The sequence below is a fragment of the Dermochelys coriacea genome, chromosome 22 (genome assembly GCF_009764565.3).
Source record: "Dermochelys coriacea isolate rDerCor1 chromosome 22, rDerCor1.pri.v4, whole genome shotgun sequence".
In the NCBI taxonomy this organism is placed as follows: Eukaryota; Metazoa; Chordata; order Testudines; family Dermochelyidae; genus Dermochelys; species Dermochelys coriacea.
In genome coordinates, this window is record NC_050089.1 from 9,216,768 (window position 1) to 9,236,618 (window position 19,851).

At 49.1% G+C, this 19,851-nt stretch overlaps 1 protein-coding gene across 6 annotated transcripts in view; it reads right to left on the reverse strand.

Annotated features, from left to right (window-relative positions):
• Window positions 1-19,851, reverse strand: part of B3GAT1 (beta-1,3-glucuronyltransferase 1) — an 83,201-nt gene that overhangs the window by 33,133 nt on the left and 30,217 nt on the right. For 3 of the 6 annotated variants that reach the window (XM_038381037.2, XM_038381041.2, XM_038381035.2), the window contains exon 1: window positions 18,069-18,454. The exons of the other annotated variants lie outside the window; for them this stretch is intronic. The gene's annotated coding sequence lies outside the window, so the exon portion shown is untranslated. Of the gene's footprint in view, window positions 1-18,068; window positions 18,455-19,851 lie in introns of those variants that run through there. 6 annotated transcript variants of the gene reach the window in all.

The following is a 19,851-nucleotide window of genomic DNA, read 5'->3' on the forward strand; positions in this document are numbered from 1 at the left end:
AGGAACCAGCACTGCCCCCTGAGTCACAAACACCAATTCCTGCAGTCTGGCTGGGATTGAGGAACAGGCTGAAGTCAGGAGAACAGCAGAACACCCAACCGGCAGGTGGGCACCAAAGCAATGCCAACCAGAGCTTATGGCCAGAGGAGATCCCTGGCTCCTACTCCTGTTGGATGGTTTTTTTAAAGGTATGGCTCAGCTTCCAAGCCCTGTTTAGTCCGGAGGTAGAGGAGGGATAGAGGGAGCCAGGAGGTGACCTCTGTACAAGTCACTAATGGGACCAAGGGATTAGCATTGATTTTTTTAAATGGCACAGTGAAGGGAGGGGATAAAAAAAAAGCGCAACATCCACAATAATTCAGCAACTTACAGTGCGATCAATCCCTGCTCACAGTCCCATATCCATTAGTGCAGTCATAAACTCACCCACCCATCCGCTTGGAAACAAGGGGTCGTGGTGTCATTTTAAACTGCCTGCCTTGTCTCTCCTGTTTCTCCATGGTGGTTGTGACGGACCCCACCTCTCTAGGAGCCAATGGGGTTCCAATACACAGCAAGTCCATGCCCCCTGCACACCAAGAAGCCATGCTCCACAGAATGCCCCCACTGCAACCTTGGCAGCAAGGGGGACCAGGCCAGGCTGTTTCCCCCACCCCCCCGACAGGGTTACACCAGCAGCTATTATTACAGTCCCAAGCAGAGTAGCTCCTTTGCCATTCTGGGGCCTGAAAAAAAAAAGAGGACTCTTTCTCCCCCACCCCACATGAACTCCCTTGTGCCCAGCTGTTCAGGCTCGGCTCAGGGAGAGAAAATTTGGGTCCTAGTTAAACTCTATGTCGGAGCGCCTGGCACTGGATGTACCAGCTATGCAGCTCACCCAGCTTCCAGAGATAGGCTGACCATTTTCAATTGAAGTGTCTACCCCAGTTCTACACCTGGCTGTGACACCGCCTCCTTCCACGGCCCTAGGGCCCTACCAAATTCATGATCCATTTTGGTCAATTTCACGGTCATAGGAATTTAAAAATAATAAATTTCATTGTTTCAGCTATTTAAATCTGAAATTTCATGGTGTTGTAATTGTAGGGGTCCTGACCCAAAAAGGAGTTGGGGGCCGGGGGGTTGTGATACTGCTACCCTTACTTCTGCACTGCTGCTGGCGGTAGCGCTGCCTTTAGAGCTGGGCACCTGGAGAGTGGTGGCTGCAGGCCGGGAACCAACTTTGAAGGCAGATCTGCTGCCAGCAGCAGCACAAAACTAAGGATGGCATGATGTGGTCTGGTGTTGCTACCCTTACTTCTGCACTGCTGTTGGCAGGGTGCTACCTTCAAAGCTGGGTGCCTGACCAACAGCCGCCGATTTCCGGCCGCCCAGCTCTGAAGGCAGCACAGAAGTAAGGGTGGCAATACCACAAACCCCCTAAAATAACCCCTAAAACACCCCCCCCCCGCAACTCCCTTTTGGGTTAGGACTCCCAATTTGAGAAACTCTGGTCTCCCCCATGAAATCTGTATAGTATCAGGTAAAAGCACACAAAAGACCAGATTTCACAGTCCATGGCATGTTTTTCATGGCCGTGAACTTGGTAGGTCCCTACATGGCCCTGGACAAATCACTTTGGTTCCCTGTACCTCGGCTTCTTTTATCTTGATTATGGTATTCAAGTACCTTCTCAGGGACAAAACACTGGGTCCTAAGGGCTTTTTAATTGAGAGGGAAAAGGCATAACAAAGAACCAAAGGCTGTAAGTTAAAGCCAGACGAAGTCAGGTTAGAAATAGGGCACACATTTTTAAACAGTGAGGGTGGTTAACTATTGGAACAAACTACCAAGTGAAGTGGGAGATTCTCCATCTATTGATATCTTCAGAACAAGAACATATTTCTGGAAGGTATGCTTTAGCCAAATACAAATTATTGGGTTCAATGCAGGGGTAACTGGATGAAATTCTATGGCCTGTGATGTATAGGACGTCAGACTAGAATAATCTAATGCTCCCTTATGACCTTGAAATCTATGAATCTACAAAATGAAGAGACTAATTAGTTACCTTGGGGACCAGGATTGTGAGGCTCAAATAGTTAGTGCGCTCAATTCAGCAGTTGTACAGATACTAAAGCAAACTGGTCCTAAAATGTATGTCAGTGACAGAGCAATAAGACTTGTACCAAGCTGGTGTTTGCAACAAAGACGCATGATGAGGGTAATTTACCCCAAACTGATACTGACTGAGAACCAAACTCAGCCCTGATGCACAAAGTGCAGCTCTGTCCTTTGGGTCCAGGGTTCTCTCTAGGATTCTGTCCAGGAGGACAAGGAAAGGTAAGCCCGAGAGAAGGCGGGAGACAGAGTTAAGCCAACATTTCCACTGTCTGAGCTGCGAAAGCCAGTGAGCACATGCACCATTCAGCACCCCAACCCAGAAGCAATGTGAGCTCTAACCAGGAGCATGACAACTCACTTATCCCTGCTCATGGCTATATAACCCCATTCACTGTACCCAATCACAGCTGCCTCCTCCAACAACATCCTTTTTTACAAGTCGTGTGCAGAGCCCACCTTGTGACTAAGTTTAGAGGCAGATAGAATCATGATGGGAGATGGTCGCACAGTTCTGGGTGGACATTTGAGGAGCCATGGGCATGCCAGGCAGGAGCATCACTAAATCACATCAGTGAGAGACAGACAGGCAAAGCATGTGACAAATGCTAACTGAGCAGATCAAATTCTGTGGGTCGTGTGAGGTAAGTAGGAGCCAGAGGAGCCCTTGGGGAGTGTAAGGGACTGCAAGGTGTGGTGTAAGAATATTGTAATCGTGCAGCAATTATGGCACATCTCAGATCAACAGGCAGAGAGGAGAGGACAATGACCTGAAAAGGGAAGTTTCCCCTTCTCCTCCCACCACTAAAGGTGTTTCTCCATCACTGCCACATCCATCATTTCAGGGTAGGAGACAGAACAAACCCAGCACTGCTCGCTCCTCAGCTTGGAGCCACCACAGGTTTCCCCACATGCAGACCTGACCCTCCTTGAATAGAGAAACCAGAGAGAAGCCAGACCTTTGGGTCAGAACCAGACTCAGATATAAATATAGGGGGCAGCTGCTGAAGGGGAGAGAGGAGACAGGCTGAGCAGCCCCATACGGACCACTCTGACTGCAACAGCCAGAAGTTAAATGGAGTAGGGCATGGGTTCTCAGCTGAGAGGTTGTGATCCCCCTCGGTGCGGGTTCCAGGGGGTCACAACCACTCTCCCTTTCTTTATGGCTCAGTGGTAGGGATGGTCCCACATCTTTTTCTCTTGTAACAGTCCCAAAACAGGAAATGCTGGGAAGCCCTAGAGTAGATGAACCAGGCTAGACAAGCTCCCACTCAGCACGGCTGGAAGAGGGAGAAGTGCAGGTCCTAACATAGCAAGTTCAATTACCCAAAGAGACCAGCTAGCCAAATAATAAAATATATTGCATAGTGCTTTTTATCTATGGATATCAAAGTGCTTTGCTGACACCTCATCCCCATTTCACAGATGGGGAAACTGAGGCAGAAGGAAAGGAAATGACTTGCAAAGTCACCCAGCAAACCATTGCCAGAGCCAGGAATAGAACCCAGGTCTCCTGAGTCCCAGTCTAGTGTTCTATCCACTAAGCAACATTGCCTCCCATAGTAGTCAGCAGACTCTCAGAGTGGTTAATGCTGGAAAGCGTACACTCCTGCATAATGCACTTCAATGTGCAATACTAACCCTGGGTGGGCAATTTCTTTTTACCTCAGCAAATGTCCTAAAGCATGAGAGTTGAAAGCACTTACCCTTCAACACTGCAGATGTTATTCCTATAAGTGACTGAACTTTAAAAGCAAAACAAAAACATACTAAGCTATTTGTCTCAGTTTATAATAAGCCAATGCACAGGAGACAGCTGGGAATAGAGGGAGAACCATTGTCCTCTACTGGTGGAATCAGAAGTGCTCACCGGCCCCAGGCTGCAAATGGAGATTTTCTTTTAGCTCAAGTGGCAGGGGTAGGCGTTTTTTTTTGAAAAGGAAGATCCAAGTGCCAGCCTTGCTGCTGTGATAAAGTCCCCCCAGGGACCATAATGTGCAACAAAGAGAGAGCCATAAAATCCCTCCATGCCCACAGATTTATTTCAATATTCTGCAAAAGCAAATTCTCTCAAGTCACTTACGTATTGTATAAAAAAAAGCATTTCCTTTCACCTGTTCTAAACATGCCGCCTTTTCAGTGGAGAGGGCACCAGGATAGGAGTTGGAAGGCCTAGGTTTCATCACAGCCCTGCCACTGACTCCTATTTGAGCAAGTGGCTTCCCCTCTCTATGCCTCAGTTTCTCCACCTCTAAACAACACTGGCAGCTTTGGGAAGTGCTCTGAAATCCACAGGTGAAAGCACTATAGGTGAAGTACTGGCATTATGGGAGTGCCCATGACCCAGACCCAAATCAGGACCAATCCTCTTAACCCTTAGAATGGGGTCCCAGCTCTGGCTTGCTGAACAGTTTGCAATTCCCACATAGCAGGAATGACTCAGTCTGTAACACAAGTTATTAACTGCAGCGGATGGTGTCTCTTCCCATTAGAGCGTTGTTGTGTGAGCAGTCCGGGTGAGACAGAAAGGACTGAAGCGTGGAGTGAGCGGGGCATATGAGGCAGAGATGAAAAATAATGTTGGCAGTGTTATTAAAAGATAAATTGGAGGGGGAAGACAAGCTGAAGGCATTAAACTATTGTAACAAATCTGTTGTCACCTAGGGCTTCACAACTGTCAGTATACTGCATGCTGTGGACAGAGCAACAGCAAACCCTGATCCTCCTACAGCCAGAGCTACAGCACCCCCAAACATTTGAGCGCCATGAGAATCCCCATCTGCTGCTAACAGTGCAGAGCCTATTGCATCTGGCAGAGGGCAATGGCATGCACACAGCAGCTTGTTACGGTTCTTTTGCAGTAGTAGCCACAACAACTTATGGGCACCACAGGCAACTGCTCCAGCAGCAAGTGGTACTAACAGCCTGCTGACACCCATCCTACTGACTTTTTGCTTTCATTTTATTTGTAGAAAGGCACCTTTTATTGTGGTTTTCCTTCTCCCTGCCAGGCTGGGGGCAGAAGAAGGAGCTGCATCTACTGGGCCCCAGAAAGCTCCTTCTTAGTGCTGAGGAGCCAACATTTTGTCCTGTTGTATCATTATACTCAGATATTTCTGCCTGACACCCCACAAAACCATCCCCACCCCACCTCTTCTCGGCTAGATACTTGCTGCTTGTGCTTGAAGGACTTGGCAATGAAGGGAAATAGCAGGGGACCAGCAGTGAGAACCCCAAGAGTTAGCCATGTAGGAATCAATTACATCTCAAAGCTGCTCAAGAAAGGTAATTGGAAAGGAATGGAATCGGAATTCCCATCAGAATCACCCCTGAGATGCAGAATGGGTCTCCAGTACCTAGCACAGAACCATAGAAATGTAGGGTTGGAGGGGACCTTGAGAAGTCATTCAGTCCACCCCCCGGCGCTGAGGCAGGACCAAGTAAACTTAGACCATCCTTGACAGATGTTTGTCCAACCTGTTCTTAACAGCCTCCAATGACGGGGCTTCTACAACCACCCCCCTTGGAAGCCTATCCCAGAGCCTAACTACCCTGAGAGTTAAAAAGTTTTTCCTAATATCTAAGCTAAATCTCCCTCATGGCAGATTATGTGCATGACTTTTTGTCCTATCTTCAGTGGACATGAACAACAATTGATCACCTTCTTCTTTATAACAGTCCTTAACATATTTGAAGACTATCATTTTGAATTCTAATCCTGTCCTCCAAAGCGCTTGGAACCCCTCCCAGCTTGGTGTCATCCGCAAATTTGATAAGCATACTCTCCACTCCATTATCCAAGTCATTAATGAACATATTGAATAGCAGTGGACCCAGGACTGATTCCTGCAGGAGCCCACTACATACATCCTCCCTGTTTGACAGCGAATGATTGACAACTACTCTGAGTACAGTCTTTCAACAAATTGCACTCACACCCATCTTATACTAATTTCATTTAGACTGCATTTCCCTAATTTGCTTATGAGAATGTCAGGTGGTGCTATGTCAAAAACCTAGGTCTATAGCTCTCAATTTTTCCATGCAAGAATCTGCCAAAATGGTGAATTCTCTGTCACTTGAAAAATCTTTCAATCAAGATTTGAGGACTTCAGTAACTCAGCCAGACGTTACAGGCATATTGCAAGAGTGGGTGTTTGATGTGCTGTGGCCTGTGATGTGTAGGAGGTCAGACTAGATGATCATGATGGTCTCTTCTGGCCTTAATCTAATGAGTCTAATGAAATATTGCATGCTCAGCTAAACATGGGAAAAGAAACAAAACCATCCAATCCACAAGAATAAAAAATTCAGAGACGTGTTCAATAAACTCAAATAACTCGGAGAAAATCGTGACTGGATATTCCACCAGAAGAGGAAAAAAGTTGAAAGAATTAAGCTTTGCAGTTTACTTCCTTAGTTCTGATTTCTACAATCCCCTGCTAGGAAATGGAACCCAACATGTATACATCTAAGCCTCTTGATATTGGTATCATACCACTGAAGTGCAGCCACTTCCGGGTAGGGAGACACAAGAGCACTATACACTAGTTTAGGACAACAAGGGAAGAAGAATCCTGTATTCCACTGAAACCGCAGGAGGAATATAGAAAGACAGAATGCAGTACATTTCCCTGGAATTTAGCCTTAGGATTCTTACCAATACCTTCACACACTCGTGCAAAATCTCAGACAAACAAGTGGTCAGTACTTTGATTTTACATTACATCTAAAAAAACCTGCGTCTTCATCAACCCCTGACATCATGTTGGGGTATAGTCTCAATATGAGAGGGCCATCTGAAATCACCAATTCACCCCTGGTATTTAGCTAGTCCACTTTCTAGTCACACAAAACCAAACACCCTTGCCCCACCCGCTGCCCCAAGGCTCTGCCCCTTCTCCGAGGCCCCGCCTCCCACTCATTCCATCCTATCATTCACTCTCCCCCACCCTCACTCACTTTCACCAGGCTGGGGCAGGGGGTTGAGGTGCAGGAGGGGGTGAGAGCTCTGGCTGGAGGTGCAGGCTCTGGGGTGGGGTTGGTGCCGAGGGGTTCAGGGTGCAGGAGGGGGCTCTGGGCTGGGGCAGGGCTCTGCGAGGGAGTTCTGACCTGGGGCAGGAAGTTGGGATGCAGGAGGGGGTCAGGGCTCCGGCTACACGGCGCTTACCTCGCACAACTCCCAGAAGCGGCTGGCATGTCTGGCTCCTAGGCGGAGGGGCCAGGGGGCTCGGCATATTGCCCATGCCTGCAGGCACTGCCCAGCAGCTCCAATTGGCTGTGGTTCCCACTGTGCCCCTGCGCCGAGGAGCCAGACATGCCAGATGCTTCTGGAAGCCGTGCAGAGCCTGCCTTAGCCCCGCTGTACCGCTGACCTGACTTTTAGCAGCCTGACTGGTGCCACTAGGGTCCCTTTTCCACCAAGTGTTCTGGTCGAAAACTGGACGCCTGACAACCCTACCTGCATTGCTTGGTTTTCAGTTCTGTTTTGGCTGACACAGGGAAGTGATTTGCACTAGTGTGTGGAGGCGGCAGGGGACACAAGAGAAAGTCTGGCCCAGAATGTTGCACATGACAATATGTAATGTCCTCCCCTTGTATAGACTGCAGAGATGGGCAAAAGGGACTTTGGAAGCGCAGTGTCTCCAGTAGTGCCAACTCCTCCTCCTCTAGACCAGTTCTGCAATGCAGTCAGCATGGTATGGGCCTAGTGCCTGCTGTTGCACAAGACAAGGCTCAAGTGGGGGGAAAATCCACTGGATCCCTCCTGCCAATGGCAGCACCGGGGAATGGGGATGTCGGTGGTTCAGCATAGCTGGTCTCGCTCCCTATTTCTTGATGCACCACCTTTGATAGACGTTAAGATAGAAAAATCCTTGTCTGTCCCCCACTGGCCAAAGCAGGAACATTCCCCACAGTCTATTCTCTGGGGCTCTGCACCCGTTTCTCCCCCTTGCATTCCCACAGCAACTGGATTCTCCCTGCATCTGCATGTGCAGGGTCACCTCCGGTATTTATAGCCTGGCCTCTAACAGGATCACTAGTGTTCGGATAAATATATGCGTGTGTTTCTTTTGCACGTTGGAGGCTTAGGAGAGAAGTGGATGGGGAAGGAGAGTGCAAATGAGAAAGCTAAGAGTTTAGCTGGACCATCTCAGAGCCATGCTGATATTTATAGACAAGCCCAGGGCGAAGTACCCCAGGCACTCAGTCCACTGTCACTTTGTGTTTCCATACGATAGGCTGCAAAGGGCTGCTCAGAGCCAGAGTTACTATTACAGCTTGCTCAGCCCCTCCACATCCACATGCACGTGATCACACACTCATAAAAATACATAAAAATTGTACATAAAAATTCTTTTGCCCTGGCTAGCTCAGATGCACTTGCACAATCAGAGAGAAAGTGTGGGAAATCAAGAACTACATTGATTAGATGGGATCATGGTTCCCATTGAAGGCAATAGGAGTTTTGCCTTCGACTTCCCTGAGAGCTGGATTGAGCACTGAATTGTGCTGGTTTTAGGTTACCATAATGCTGCAAAAGTTATAAACCCCTTGAGTGGGGGGCAAATCCTGGAGCAGGCATCCAAATCCCTCCAGAATCCCACTTGGCTCTTTGCATCCATCCATTCATGAAATCCAGACCAGATCCTCAGAGTCCAGCCTTTCATCGTTGGTCTCTTTCCAAGCTGACGGAAAGCAAGGAAAACCAGCTGAGTCAAGTCTTTTCCTTCCCTGGACTAGCACCCTTAGCTCTTTCTGGTGTGAGTCCAGGGAGGAGGGGAAAAGACTGCGTTGCTTGCAGAGATGCTTAAGAACCAACATCCTGCAGAACAACTGAGATAAGGACAGGAGTATCAAACTTCTGTAACTAAAGGTGGAGGTAATGCAAAGTATTATACAATTGTACAGTAACAAAATGGTTGGAGCAGGCGGTTAGGGGCCAGGATTCCTAGGTTCTATTTCTGACTCAAGTCACATCGTTCTCTGTGCCTCAGTTTCCTATCTTTAAAATGGGGATAATAATAGTAATTAACATGATTGCAAAGCCATCCATGTTCCGCTGGTGAGGGGCGCTTTACGACAGCAAAGGATTATTGCAACCCAGCTCTGTACATGAGACTGCATGGGCTGGGTACTGGGGGCAGGACTTTAAACTCAAGTTTCCACATTCCATGAAATAGAGAACCTGTTGCTGGTATTTCAGAGGGGATGACAGAACTTAAGGGGTAATAAGTGGAGGGGATTTTTAATAAGGGACTTAGTGAGAACTCTGCCCCCCTGGGCTCTGTAGCACACTGCCCTGTAACAGCCCAGGGTTAAATAAGGATTATTCCCAATTAAAATTTGAAGCAGTACATTCCAGTGGCGGAAGTTGACGAGTGCACGGCCTTTTAAACATGTATCAACACTGCTCCAGTCAATCCAGCTGTGATTGTGTTCTCGTTGCCTTTTGAGAAACTACAGCCTGGAGCTAGGAGAAAATTCCTAGAAATGAACCTTCCTTTCTCTGGTCTCAACCTCAAGTCGTGCCAGAGAAACAGCAGCTCCACTCAGCTATAAGAAACCCTGCTCTGCACGTTGAGAGGAAGGATGGTCTTGTGAGTAAAGCACTTGGCTGGGATTGAGGAGGCCTGGGTCAATTCCTGGCTCCTGTGTGACGTCAAGCAAGTCACCTCCTCTCTAGGCCTCAGTTACCCATCTGTAAAATGGTGCAATGATGCTTCCTTTGTCTGTCTTGTCTATGAACAGTAAGCTCATTGATGCAGGAACCGTGTGTATGTACGGCACCTAGCACCCTCATCTCTGCTGGGGCGTTGATACACTACTGTAAAACAAACAATAACTATCATTACAGATCGAGTAGGAGCTTGCAGTGGGTCAGCAGTGACCAATTAACCCTTTCCTATTGAGAACACGCACATCAACTGTTCTTAAAATACTCATAGCAGCTCAGGATTCTTCCTACAAAAGCTTTGGTTTCGCCCGCCTGCAGGGAAACTGTCCATAGCAAAGTAGCAGGCCTGTCTGAGCAGAGGATTTAATCTGAAACCCAACACGAACGCCCTAGCATAGGGCTCAAACGGCTTTGGCCAACTTCACCTGAGCTGCAGTTTCACCCTTTATTCCAGTCTAAGACCCATTATACGTATATTCCCCAAGATTTCCAAAGTTGCAAAGCAGCAGAGCGAGTGGACCAGGCTGCCTCAGCCAGCTAGGTTTGTAGGAAAGGGGGCTCATTTTCCTTCTAACAAACACCAAACCAGATTTGATTGCCCCACCAAAAACCCTGAATCCTGCCTTTGATGGACATCAGTACCTGAGGGGAAAGGGTAACCATCTCTTCTAGGGTTAGTCTGCCCTGAGCATAGCTCCTGCTGGCTGGGGTGTTCTACATGAACAGCACAACTGCCCTTCCATCCTAGAATCAGATTGTTTCTTCTCCTTTGGCCGAGTTGGCACATGCTGGTGGATTTCCAGTTCTTTCCCACCTGGGTTGAGCATTGCTTCCACCCTCATTCCCATGAACTGTCACTCACAGTCTGTGCCTGCAGAGCATGGCGCATCACCCAGGGGAGATGCCCAGAGTGGGTTTTGGGACTGGGAGCTTCCCCCCTGCCTTTGTAATCAGGGTCTCCAGAGCACAGGGCAGACTCTCTCATCACCAGCTCACTAAAAAAGACGCTGACCAGAGAGCTATAAAGCCTTGTTTCCCCATAGCAATTGGAGACCTCAAATACCTCCTGTTCATCCCTTTGGGAAGGCTGAAACTGCATCAATGAGCATTCACGATCTCCGCATTAGCCTGGCTGTGAACAAGGGCCTCGAGTGCAGCAGCTGGCAAATTGCTGAAAGACATGATGGTTCCCAACACCCAGCCTTCTCAGTGGTGGAATTTTCAGCGTCTAGAAACCCTCCATTAGCAGAGAGACAGGATGAGGCATCTGGAGAGGAGGCGGATGGATTTTGTGTCTGCATTTCTCGGTGAGAGAGCTGCAGATCACAGACTGGACGTGCAGGCTACAATGTGCATGTGTATGTCTATATATTGAGTGTATGTGCAAACACATGCATGGGGTGCACTGCAGTGTGCGCATGCATGTAGAACCACTAGTACACGTACATATACACGTCACAGGGTGCACATCTAAACGTATCTGAGGGGATGCATGTTGCAAGGGCATATGTCAATGTGTTTATGTATGTGGACATGTGTGGGAGGTGCATGTCACTATATGTGCTTGTGATCACACATGGGCTTATGTTTGTCTATAAACCTTTGGGTGAACAACTCTGACTAGTGGCATCTAGTGCAATTCTTGAATTTCTCCTGATGGAGGGAAGGAAGAAACAAGAAAAACTAAATTTGCTGAGGTTATGGGCCAAAGACATCAGAGATACAGAAAAGCCTGCTATCTAATGACAACCTGTCAGAATTGCTGATCTTCCATAGACATACTGAATGAATTATTAAATTAACCATACTGCTCAGAAGACACTATATTAATGGCTTCTGGAAATCGCTGTCCATATATTTAAGGTACCAATAGGATGACGGAGCAGTCTTAGCCCTGCCAGGGTCTTACTCCAGATCTCTCCGTGGTGGATTTCGTCCAGATTAGATACAACTTCTTTACAGGGGGGATTTTCCTACACCAATTCATACATACTTTGTCCTTCTATGGCATCTTTCATCTGAGGCTCTCAAATGATTTACAGACATTAAATTAATTCTTCCACCACCACTACCCCCCTTAGGAGGTAGGGAAACAGTATCCTCATTTTACATATAAGGAAACTGAGTCAGGAAGAGAAAAGTTACTTGCCCAAGATCACACAGTAAATCAGTGGCACAGCTGGCAGTAGAATCCAGGAGCTGTGTATGTGTGTCTTTCTCTAGCCACTAGATAATTGCCTCCTCCACCACCTCACGTTTCTTCCACTCCCTTTCAGAACGGATTTGAAAACCTTGCCCCCAGTGAGTGGATAATGCAGCTCTCACACTTATGGTTATCAGGGGCACTGGTACCTGAGGATCTTTAGAAGGGGTGCAGTGATGGCACAGCTCCAGAAGAAGGGCTGTGCCTGAGGACTTTTGTGCAACCATTTAGCAGCAAGTTAGAACCAGTGGGAGGGAAAAAAACCAACCCCACTTAACATCAGCATATAAACTAGAGAAAAACAGAACAATAAGCAGGCTTGTCTGACCAGGGATTTGGGGGAGTGACACCTAACTAGTGGGCACAGAGGCTCATCTGGGTGGCAGCAGAGAGCTGTTGTGGCCCCAAGGAAGTTTAATTGAAAATCTATTGTGTGTATGTGATTCACACTCTGGTGAACACAGAGCATTAAGGATGCACTAGACGGGACACTAAGCAGAGTGCTGCACACACACGCTCCCTCTGCTGCAGTTTAGAGCCCTGGCCTGCCACTCTAGGCTGAGAACAGGTCTATCCCCCTACCCACTCCAGGCAGTGACACTGCAAGCTGTGCGGAAAGCGCGGAGGCACTCCAGAGAGGATGTTGGACACAGTGAAGCACATCAACATGTCACGGATACCTGGTCAGCAAAGGTTCTGGGGCTCAGAGCCTTGGGATGTTGGGTATCACATCCTGCTCTGGAGGTGGAGTGTGGAGAAACTCAGGGGAGGGATTGCAGAGGATGAGCAGCTCACTCCCAAGTTCTGGACCAGACTAATGCAGAGCAGCAGGTTCATTGTGCCCATAGGAAGTCATCTTTGCTGAATTCCTCATTACAGAGCCTTTTATTTAGAGTCCAAATGACCAAAATAGGCTCAGTCAAGAAGAGGACATGAGGACAGCCAGTTAGAACCTCACTGGGAAGAGCAAGAATCTCAAGAGTTATTAAGGACACCGGATTTGCTCTTCTGAATCAGACCACTGGGCTAGCTCATCTGGTATCCTGCCTCCAGCAGTGGTCAATATCCGATGCTTCTCAGATGCCCCCTCCCATGTCCAGTTGTACAATGCAAGGAAATGACTTCCCATATTCAGATGATGCTTTGAAGCATGAGATTAGAATCTATCCTACTGTATCACTGCTTGTAAATTAGCCAGCCCCTTTAAAAATCCCAGGTGCTTGTGTTTGAGTTGGCAAATTCCACAAACAGCTGACTATACACTGTGTAAAGTAGTGTTTGCTTTCAAGAAATGGATCTGATTTAGACTGACTGTTGGAAAAATATTTCCCACAAATGAGGTCTAGGAGCCTGTGGAACAGTCACCCATGGGGAAGAGGTGAAATCTCCCTTGATTGGTACATTTCAAACTTAGATTGGATAGAATGCACAGGGAATAATCCTGCATTGGCCAGGATGCAGAATTAATATTAACTGTCAAAGGAGGGATTGAAGCATGACATTATTGCATATGAATTAACAGGAGAGCAAGGATAGTCTTGTGGTTAAGGCACAGGACAAGACTCAGGAGAATTGGGTTCAATTCCCAGCTTTGTCACTATCTGCGTGACCTGGTGCAAGTCACTCCATCTGTCTGTGCCTCAATACCCCTGGGGTGTGTAGCTCCCCCTAAGGGATGCGAGGAGGTATAGTCATTAGCTATGGCAAAGCGCTGTGATGCTACAGAGATGGAGACAGAGTGGGTAGCTAGATTGGGATGCAGATATTATAAATCCCACCCACCAATCTTAGCTCAAGCAAAATTCCTATTCATAGAATAATCAGGTTAAGGATGAACTTGACCTAGATGCTTTGGGATGTTTCATTTGCAGCCTTCCCTTGGCAAAGATCATCCCCCTTCTTTGTCCCAGATGTATATTCTGGAAGCCTGATCCCTGGGAGTGGGGAGAGAATGGGGATCCAAGACAACTAACTGATTCAGGGTCTATGCAGAAAGACAAATTGCACGTTACAGAGAAAGGGGACCAAGGAAGCTCCCATGCCGGTGACCTTTCTTCTGAGAGAGAACCTTGCTGCCAGTAGACACACAGATCTAGAAGGAAACCCTGCCAAATGCTCCTGCATCGCTGGGGATCAGACCAATGCCCTGTCTAGTCCAGTAGCCTGTCTCCAACAGCAGCCAGCACCAGACGTTTAACAGGAAGATCCTACAGTTACAAGATAACCAGGCTACCTCACCAGCCATTTGCCTGCCCTGGATAATGGACTTTTTCTATGCTTTTAAATATCCCCTTCAAACGCAAGGCTCCTATAGCTTTAGCCCCTCCTGGTTCCCAGAGCAAATGCCTGATTCTCTGTGAAGGACGACTCTGGATGAAGGGGTGGGGAGAGAATGCCTCAGAGGCCTTTACCCTGAAAGAAGGGGATGCAGATAGAGGAATGAAGTGTCCAAAAGGGGAAGAAAAAAAAAAGACCTCTGGCAAGTCCACAGGAAAAGAAACCCTGGAACTCAGCCAGGCTCTGGGACTTGATTCATCACCACAGGACAAATGGGCAGCGACACAGTGCGAGCTACTATATTGCACCTTCTCTTCGCTCTGATTTTAACCTACCCACTGAAGGAGGCTTTGGGAAAGAAACTGGCTTTTGTCCAACTTCTCTGGAGCTGGCAGTGAAGGGACAGGAGTTACAGAGCACAAGAGTCTTGCAAAAGGTCCAGCACAAATAAAATATACCAAGAGCTCCTCAGAATGCAATATTTGCCCTAGTGTCCCTTTGATGCCAGCTCCTTCCACTTCCCCAGGCTTCCGCTGTTGCTTATTTAGTGCAGTTAAAATAAGGATTCAAAGTACAGCTGAGAAAAATCCACTTTCCCCTTAAAAACCATCCCCCTCTCTGTTTAACAGTGAGCTCTCTACAATGCAAATGTGCTTGAAACCCCCTGTTGATCTCTCTCTCTGTCACATTGGCATTCTCTCTCCTCCCCACAAGGGAGTTGCATCCGTCATTATGGGAACTGCAGCTCTCCCCACTTATTGCTACTATTTGTCACAAATAATCATTCCTTGTACTGCACCATAAACGGCCCTTCACATAGAGCACGTGAGGTACTCTCTTTGCTCCAAAGAGCTTGTTGCCTCGGATCAAACAAAAGACAAAGACAAGATGGGAACAACACTGAGGTAAAGGCGGGGTGTGGAGACAGGAGGACACAGGAGAGTATGGAGGATTTCTTGCTAAAGGAGAGAGTGTTTGACACCTGACCCAGAACTCATGGTAGCCAATGGGAGTCTTACTTGCTACTACAGTGATGAGGGCTGGACAAGAACAGAACTGAACCACCGGATCAGGCCTGGGGCGCACAAGAAGTGGGAAACTATTCCAAGTGTTGGAAATGCTCCTGCACCTGCACTTTTGGGGACAGGAATGCCCCTTCCCATCCTGGTATTGGTCACCTGCATGGGTTGTGGAACAGTGCAAGACCAACTCTAACAGAGGGAGCTGCAATTTTTTTGCCTTGGGAATGCATAAGCACAAAGTGACATCAAACATACCCTCCCAGCACCCCAGCATGCAGAACCCAAACAGTCGGTGGTACAGGGAGGGGATCTTCTCTGTCGCCTTGGGAGGTTTTGAGAAACGCTGCTCCCACCCCAAATGTTCCTGCAGGAAACTAGCTTCCTTGCTCCCTCCTTCATGTTGGTGGGGGGCTTCTCTTTGTTTTAATTATGAATTGAAGGCACCTTCCTTTCCATGTCCTTCCCTACACATGGGGTCTGATCCAAAAACTCAATGGCAAGTCTTCCATTGACTTCTGAGACCTTTGGATCAGGCCCTTGAAAAGCTCTTCTCAGATCCTAAAAAACCCTGCAGTTCCCCTGCTGGCAGTAAGTGCTTGCCTGGAAACATCACACGGAAAGGAATGGATGCGCGGACAAAACGTGAGTGTGGGAGTCGATGCATCCACAGCCCGGCTCACTTCAGCCTTGCCCCCGTATCCTGGTATTGAGGAAGCTGACTCTCATTAGGATGGCTGCTGGGTTGCTAATGACTCCAGTTCACACCGCTACCTTGGATGGTCTGACACCATTTCATTAGGAGCTCCTATTTTTAAAGAGATTTGTAACTCAACTGGGTGGAAAAAAGAAAACCTGCTCTGAGCCACCGGATGAATTTACACACATGGATGCACAGACACACTCCCTCTCACACACGTGTTCAACCAATACTTAGGATTCAAGAAGTATAAAAGAGGAAAATAAAATGACGGGTCGACTGCCTTTAACCTCGAGCTCAAGTCCCCCTTTGGCACTCTAAAGACTGCTTCCCGGGCCCTCAGTCCATATCAAGGACTGGACCCTTGCGGTATAATTGTCTCATTTGCACAGCTCAGTTATTTAATCCCTTCACTGCCAGACCCTCCTCCTCCCTGATGCTTCAGCACTGCTCAGTGAAAATGGAGCTTCCATTGGGTTTAACTGGCATCTGTTTGAAGGATGATCCTGACCTGGGCATTATGCTGGATGAACCAGAGCTACTGGGCAGTAACTCATCCATGTTTGAAAACTGGTTGCTTTGGAAAGGTCAAGAACTTTTTTCACTGACGATTTCCCCCACTCCCTTTCTCACTTTGGGCCCAATCCTGCCTATGCTTACTCACATAAGTAATCTTTACTCATATAACCCCTGAGCCAAATCTTATGCACCTCACTCATGCCAATGAGTAAATGGGAGTACTTGCATGAGCAAAGCAGACAAGATTTGGCCCACTGACTTAAAAGAACCTACTTGTGTGAGCAAAGATTAGTCACTGTGCATTTATCCCATCCTAGCCTCAAGTTTAGACAGCACTCCTCCTGCATTTACTCAAGCTGGTGACGCTCTCTGAACAGACATAAGTGATTACGGATTTGTACAATAGACTGGTATGGTCCCTTTGAGTCTAAAGAGTGTTGAACTAAGCTCCCTACATTTGTCTTGAAGCAATTATCACACTCAACACCACTTCTAAGTTGGTGAAATATTACACCCACTATGCTGGGCCCTTAGTATCAAGTCATGTGCGAGACACTAACTGCAAGTGCCCCCCAAACTGGAGTCCTATTGAACTACCCTTGGGGGTAGCATACAACATGACATACCCCTTGCTGCTGCAATAATCTCTGCATGGAAAATCGAATTAGGGACTAACAAAATGGGGAGTTCCTGAGCTTTTGTCCAGTTGGGTTTCATACCCATAAACGTTATTTCAATGCTTCGGCTGGACTGAGTGATCTCCTTCTCCACTGCTGTATCAAGTTGCACTTTCTGCTCTGCCTGAGATGATATACGACTTCCAGGAGCACGGACCCAGGAAATGAGTCACACAGAGAGAGGGGCCCGAAGGAAAAAGAGAGAGATCTAGTTATCCATTACCAAGCTTCCCCCCTCCCACCCCAAACACCCTTCTTCCTTGCCCCCAAACATAACTTGCCCTGCAGATTCCTCAACAGAGGAGAGCTCATCCCTTTTCCCCACGTCTTCCTCCAAGGAAGAGAGCTCTGAAAGCTTTTCCTTTAAGCCAGTCCAAAAGTTGGCTCGCACCAGAGCCGGTAAGTACGAAAGAGACTCCCCTCCTCCCCTCATTTAACAGGAGGACGACGACTAAGAAAAGAGCCAAAGGATGCAGCCACTGCCCTGGCTTCCTTCTCCCAGCCATATTTAGCGCACACAGTCACTGTGCATGGCGGGGGCGGGCGGGGGGCAGAGGTTTAGCCCACTGCTCTCCCCTCGCACCTTCCCAGCCATCCAGGCACAGCGCTACAGGAGACCCGGGAGCAGGTGTGCCAATGGAGACGCAGCCTGGGCAAGCCCGGGACAGATTCTCAGCTTCCCAGCAATGCCCCTTGGTACTTCCGAGGCACTGGCTGCCCGCACCGGGGTCGAGTCCCGCAGCAGCCCCGCACAAGCGGGCAGCCCCACGCCCACGTTGCACCATCCGAAGGCGGCTGGTGAACCTCGGGCTTCGCCCCCTCCCCGGACGCTGACCGCGGCGCACAAAGGGACTCTGTCCAGCTCAGCCATGCAAGCCCGAGCAGAGGGAGTTACCTTATCCTGGCAGCCTGAATCGCCTCCTCTCTCCATGGCGAGCTGGGAAGCGGCTCCCATTCATTCCTTAATCCTTGGGAACAGAGGCACGATTGAGAGCGACGCCTCCCCCCGCCCAACTCCTCTCCTCTGCCTTCTTTGTCTGGGGTTGTGTTTTAATCCAAGCACAAACCGACAGCCCCCCCCCCGCCTCCCCCTTCACCCGAGCCAGAAGACAGCAGAGCGACCCTCCTCCTCCAGCTGCTGGCTGCTGTGCGCGCCGCTTCCCCAGGTCTGCCTCTCTGCAGCGCGGCGGTGGGAGAGAGGGGGAGAATGTGGGGGGGTGGGGGGGAGGAAGGGTTTGTGTCTAAAGCAGCACTGACAGCCCCCCTCCACCTCAGAGAGGAGGGCCCGCACTGCTAATGGTCGGTACCAATTTATTCCACTTAGGCAGGGGGCACTTCTCCCTGCAAGGCGGGGACAGAGCCTGGGAATGGTCGGAGACGTTCCCTCGAGCAATTGGTTTCAGCTCCCCCCCGGCTCAGCCTCTCCCACAGACTTTCAGCTCAGCGTGCAACCAAATACCGGGGGGGGGGCAACACCCCGGGACAGCTGTCCCTTGCAGATGGGCGGCAGCAGCAGCGGCATCTGGGGCCCCTCCCTCTCCTGGGATTCCCAGGTGGGGGCTCAGCCATTCAGAGACACAGGGGACCATGAGCACAATTCAGATTCAACTAGGGGGGCTGGGAAGCAGAAACCCCCTGGCTTGAAGTGGTTTCCATCACATACCGGGTTTGCAGTTTGGTTCAATGGCTCTCAGCACCCCCCGCTATACACATTGTTCTAGCACCCCCGCTCCCAGGGTGTTGGGATCCAAAGGCCTGGGTTGGGTCCAGGGCGCCTCTCCACATGTCAACTTTTCAACACCCCTCCCCCACGCCTGCTGTTGCTGGATCCTAAGTAGGGTCAGCCCCTAAGTTTTGCAGGGGGTGGGTCACTCCGGCCAAACCTCGTCCCCTGACTCCCTTTCTATCTAGGACCCGTTCTCCACGCCATTTCCTCCCTCTCCCTGATCTTCTCGGGATGCACCACCACAACCCCCTCTGCACGGATCCCAGCATCCGATCGCCCCCTCCCTCGTACATGGGCCAGGAAGCCAGAAGGTGGAGCTGAAGCGTAATTCTCCAAGCGGGGAGCACAGGACAGAAGTTCGGGAACGGATGTTCCGCTGCAGCCGGAGTCACAGGACCATGGAGAGGGAATGGAGGGACCATGCTTTGCCTGGGAGAGCAGAGAGCTGCCCCAGGTGACTGCATGGATACAAGACTGCCCTCATTTTGTACAAAGAGACACTGACCCACGCCAGCTCGGAGGGGCAGGCTGGGGGAGCTCCAGACCCAACGGGCAGGCTGGGAACTTATCCCCTCATGCATAAACTAGCAGGGCCACCAGGCTTCGGTACCCTGCACAGGCATCATGGAGGAGACCAGTCTTCAACGGGCAGCATCCTAGCAGCACCACCAGAAGGGTCCTAGCCTCTCTCTCTCTCTCTCTCTCTCTCTGGAAAGCCCACCTCCACCTTCTTAACCAGCTGGCCATGCCTCAGTGAAAAGATCTACTTGGTAACCAGCACCTCAGGAACAGGACAACATCTCAGGGCACTGTTCCAGCCATTGGGAGAGGGGAAGTGTGCCAGCAAGGAAAGGCACCCATCATAAATAGAGATTAAAAAAACCTAACATGTAATACCTTTCCAAGACCTGAAGAAGATCTCTGTGTGGCTCAAAAGCTTGTCTCTTTCATC